Source organism: Morus notabilis, unplaced genomic scaffold (genome assembly GCF_000414095.1).
Source record: "Morus notabilis unplaced genomic scaffold, ASM41409v2 Scaffold176, whole genome shotgun sequence".
Taxonomy (NCBI): Eukaryota; Viridiplantae; Streptophyta; class Magnoliopsida; order Rosales; family Moraceae; genus Morus; species Morus notabilis.
The window spans coordinates 244,923-250,840 of record NW_010368054.1 but is presented as its reverse complement, the minus strand read 5'-3'; positions in this window follow the sequence as shown (position 1 = coordinate 250,840).

Below are 5,918 nucleotides of genomic sequence, written 5' to 3'. Positions count from 1 at the left end.
GGTTCATGTTTTATAACATGGGATGAATCGGGTACATACTTCTTTAACATCGAGACATGGAATACATCATGTACCGCAGCTAATTCTGGCGGTAAAGCCAGTCGATAGGCTACTTTCCCTATTCTTTTAATAATCTGGAAAGGTCCTATATACCTTGGGCTCAATTTGCCTTTCTTGCCAAAACGCATAACACCTTTCATAGGTGCGATCTTCAAGAAGACTGAATCCTCTTCATTAAACTCCAAGGGTCTTCTACGCTTATCAGCATAGCTTTTCTGACGGTCCTGTGCCGTCTTCATTCTCTGATGGATTTTCTGGATGGATTCAACCGCCTCCTGAATGAATTCTGTCTTATGCAATTGCTTCTCCCTAGTTTCATACCAATGAATAGGAGTTCTACACTTTCTTCCATACAAAGCTTCATAAGGTGGCATACCGATTGAAGCTTGATAACTGTTGTTATATGAGAATTCAATCAGTGACAGTTTCTTATTCCATGCTCCTTTAAAATCCATCACACATGCCCTAAGCATATCTTCTAAAATTTGGATGGTACGTTCCGATTGTCCATCAGTCTGAGGATGGAAAGTTGTGCTAAATCTTAATTCTGAGCCCATGGCTGCTTGTACACTCTTCCAAAACATGGAGGTAAAGCGGCTATCCCGATCTGAGACAATGGATAAAGGTATTCCATGCAGTCTAACTATGTTGGTGACGTATAACTCTGCTAACTTGTCAAGGGTATACGTCACTTTTATGGGTACAAAATGGGAAGATTTAGTCAATCTATCAACAATTACCCAGATTGCATCATAACCTTCATTTGTTTTGGGTAGTCCTACCACAAAATCCATACTTATATGCTCCTATTTCCATTCCGGAATATCTAACGGTTGCAACTCTCCAGCTGGACGTTTATGCTCTGCTTTAACCTTTTGACATGTTAAACAACGACTAACGTAGTCCACGATGTCATTTTTCATATATCTCCACCAAAAGTGTTGTTTTAGATCTTGATACATCTTAGTCGCTCCTGGATGTATCGAATAAGGGGTATTATGAGATTCATAAAGAATTTGACTCTTAATTTTTTCATCTTCCGGAACACAAACCCTTCCTTGAAATGTGAGTATTCCCCTATCAGAGACTTTGAATTCCGTCTCTTTTCCTTCATCAGCTTCTTTCCAATACTTGTCAAGAGTAGAATCTTGACGTTGGGCTTCTGTCATCTTGTCAAAAATAGATGGTTGTATCTGTAGAGTGGCTAATTTACCTGTAATTAGCTCCAACCCTAATGAATGAATATCCTTTTGTCAAAGTACTAGAAATCTATCCAATGACATATGACTTAATTCAGTAGTCTTACGACTTAAAGCATCAGCTACCCTATTGGCTTTTCCAGGGTGATAAAGGATTTCACAATCATAATCTTTTACTAACTCCAACCATCTACGTTGCCTCATATTAAGTTCCTTCTGTGTAAAGAAATACTTGAGGCTTTTGTGATCAGTGAAAATCTGACATTGTACACCATATAAATAATGCGTCCATATCTTTAACGCAAAAACTACTGCTGCTAATTCAAGATCATGAGTAGGATAGTTTCTCTCATGAGTTTTCAATTGTCTAGACGCATACGCAATTACCATTCCATTTTGCATCAATACCGCTCCCAGCCCTAGTTTGGAAGCATCACTGTATACGTCAAACTTTTCTCCTTCCTTTGGAATAGTAAGGATTGGTGCAGTAGTCAGCTTTTGTTTTAATTCTTGAAAACTTTCTTCACACCTCTCAGTCCATTCATACTTCTTTTCTTTTCGTGTGAGGGTAGTGAGTGGTGCAGCTAGTTTTGCAAAACCCTCTACAAATCTTCTGTAATACCCAGCCAAACCTAAGAAACTACGAATCTCTATTACGTTTCTTGGTGCGGGCCAGTTACTAACAGCTTCAATCTTTGTTGGATCCACTGAGATTCCATCCTTCGAGACTACATGTCCTAAGAAATGAACTTTATTGAGCCAAAATTCACACTTGGAGAATTTAGCATATAGCTGATGTCTTTTCAGCGTTTGAAGAATAGTTCTCAAGTGCTCTTCATGTTCCTTATTATTCTTTGAATAAATTAGTATGTCGTCGATAAAAACGATAACAAATTTATCCAAATATTCCTTGAAAATACGATTCATCAAATCCATAAAAGCTGCTGGGGCATTAGTTAGTCCAAATGGCATCACAAGAAACTCGTAGTGTCCATAACACGTTCTGAAAGCCGTCTTAGATATATCTTGTTCCTTAATCTTCAATTGGTGGTATCCAGATCGCAAATCAATCTTTGAGAATATCGCCGCCCCTTTGAGTTGGTCGAATAAGTCATCGATCCTGGGCAGAGGATATTTATTCTTTATCGTGACCTTATTGAGCTCACGATAGTCAATACACATTCTTAATGTGCCATCTTTCTTTTTTACAAACAATATAGGGGCTCCCCAAGGTGAATAACTTGGTCGGATAAATCCTTTGTCCATTAATTCTTGTAGTTGCATTTTTAATTCCTTAAGTTCTGTTGGAGCCATCCTATAAGGAGCCTTAGAAATCGGTGCCGTTCCAGGTAAAAGTTTGATTTCAAACGAAATCTCACGTTCTGGTGGCAATCCTGGCAATTCTTCCGGAAGGACTTCCAGAAAATCCTGAACTATCGGCACATCTTTTGGTTGCAACTTATCAGTTTTAGTCGTATCCACAACATAAACTAAATATCCTTCGCAACCACTTGAAAGTAATTTCTTTGCTTCCATTGCAGTAATTACTCATCTGGGGTACGTTTAGAGTGATCAACGTACTCAAAATTTTCTTCCCCATCAGGTCAGAAAATCACCTTCCTATTACGACAATCGATAGTAGCTTGATATTTTCCTAAGAAATCCATTCCTAGGATGACGTCGTAGTCGATTATCTTTAATACGACTAGATCTGTGTATAGCTCCATGTCAGCTATGACTATCGGTACATGCTCTAGCTTAAATTCAGACAATAGAATTTCCCCAAAAGGTAGGGTAGTCCTAAATGTCTAACCTAAATTCTGACAATAGAATTTCCCCGGATGGCAGGGTAGTCCTAAATGTCTAACCAATTCTATTCATAGCATAATTTAATTTCTCAGCAAATTCATATGATGCAAACGAATGTGATGCACCGGAATCAAATAATGCGTATGCTAAGTGCTGAGCAATAGTAAGCTGACCTGTCACGACTCTTGACGTGCCAGCTTCTGCATCATTTTTTGTGTATGCCAACAACCTAGCATTGGTTTGTGACGGGGCTTCTATTCTATCTTGCTGAGGTTGCATTTCCTCAACTCTTATATGTATCGCATTTGCCTGGTTAGTAGGCTGTCTATTTGAATTCTGAGGACAGTTCCAAGAATATTGGCCCTCTTTGCCACATGTATAGCAATTGTTTGTTCCATAACGACATACACTCGAATGTTTCTTTCCGCACTTAGAACACTCAACTATATTTGTGGTGCGATCTTGCCTCTGTTGCAGACTTTGGGAATTAAAGTTTCGATTTCCACCAAAATTTCTCTTCGTCTTATTCGGGTTATGGTTATTCTGTGGACGACTTTGCGGGGGTCGATTTCCTTGTCCAGTTCTATTAGCTTGGTTACTCTGACCAGCTTGATTATTCTTTTGATTCCCCCTTTGGGTTTGCTTTGCTTGGGCTTGTTCCTTTTTCTTAGCATCCCAGAATTTGGTTCTCTCTTCTTTAGCTTAGGCTAGGTGATATTCTGCTTAGACTGCTCTACCAACACAATCCGCCACTATTGTGGGTGGTCTTTCCCCACTATCTACTACTGTAGCTATTTCAGGGCGAAACATCACTAACATTCGTCGCACCCTTTCCATTTCTGTTGGCACTAGCTGAGAGCATAGCCTTGCAAAACGATCAACCTTACGACAAGCCTCCATAATAGTCATATCACCTTGCTTCAAATTATTGAATTCATTTTGTTGAGCTCGGAGACCTACAGTATCATAGTACTTAGCATTGAATTCCCCTAAGAATTCATTCCAAGTCATCATTGCTACATTCCTTCTTATTACCACTGTCTCCCACTAGTAGCGGGCATCTTTCTTTAACACATACAAAGTACAGAGAACTTTTTCTTGCTCCGTTAGATTCATGAAATCCAGAATCGTTTGGAGTGAAGTTAACCACTCCTTAGCTTCTAGTGGGTCAGTGGAACCTTCAAATTCTGGTGGCTTCATCCTACGAAACCGTACATATAATGGTTCCTGATTAGCAATCGGCATAGCTTGTGGCACCATTTCTGGCATCGCCGCAGGCTCTGGTTGCGGTGCCGGTTGAACAGGTGGCGCTCTTCTTCGCTCCTGTTCTTGGTCTCTTTGCTCTAACTGTGCCCGTAAATTTCTATTTTCATGCTCTTGAGCCTCAAGTCTGGCTCGTAAATTAGCTATGGTGGCAGCTAAATCCCCTCCTAGTTCTTGGACCAATCGTTCTCTACGTGGACGAACCATGTTTCCGTGTGTCTACATAAGAGGGATAATGGTAAACATAGTTAACTTTCCGGATATGTGTGTATGTATGAATCTAAATAAATCTTAACATCATTTCATAACATAAAGTTGTTTTAAAATAATACAACTTTTATTAAATGTGGTGGCATTCCAGTAGTATTTTAACCACACTTATCATTTAAAAAAAAATGCATTCCTAGGTAATAACATTTTTTTTTCCTATATTTGATTCATTTGTATACCTGTATACACATACATACACATATCCGCTCAAACATACATATACATTCATATTCATTACTTACACAAGACAAGTATGATTATCTTATACATCCACAGTACATTTTTTTTTTACATTGCCAAAATGTAACATTATCATCAAAACATTACATCATATTGTACATCAGCTTAATTCCCAGTGGCCTCCCAAAAATCCTCCTCCGGATCTTCTTCCTCACTTGTATTTGCGGTGTTTTGGGAATCCACATTTGCTTGTCCCTGTTGTTGGGGTGATGATGTTGTTCCAATTTCTACTCCAACCTCCACTGATCTATTTCTACGTAGGTATTCTCTCTGCCTACGTTCAAACTCCATTCGACGCTCACTAACGCGTCGTTCCTGCTCCTCTCGTTCTATAGCCAAAGTTTCTTCTAATTTCGTTACTTCCTCTACAAACTGGGTGAGGGTATATGTAACTTCCCATTGTGGAAATACCATAGTTTGTAACTCTTCTGTTAACCCCCTCCATAATATGAAACATGCATCCTGTTCTTTTAACTTAATAGTGGGATCAGTCATAATCTCACTAAAGAACCGATCAGCATAGATTGCCACAGTATCATAAGGCCGCATCTTAAATTTATCGACCTTATGTATATACTTCTCCATCTTCTTAAATTTGGTTTCCCCAGTATGTGGTTGAGTCTGTGAGGTAGAGGCAACCTCTGGTGCCATCCTTACAGGTACCTCTCTCGGTGGAAATTGAGCTAGCAGTAAACTACAAAAATTGCCCCATGGCACCTCATGCGCATTCCTTGTTTCCACCGCACCTCTCCAAAACTGCCTAGCGTTAGACTCTAATAGGCCGGCAGCTAGAATCACCCAATCACTCTCATCAATATCACAGGCTACCATCAAATATTCAATTTGGTGTAGCCAGTCCTGTAATTTGGTTGGGTGAGCCTGACCATCATACATAGGTGGATTACACTGATAAAGTGCAAAAGCAGCTCTTGCGGCGACCCTAGATCCTATTGGGTCTCTAATCATTGCTACTTGCACTTCCCTATCAATCGGGGGTGGATTAACTACTCTAATAGGCTGTAAGGGTTGTAGGAGTACCTCTATAGGAATAGGTTCCACTTCTTGTACCGAAGGTAG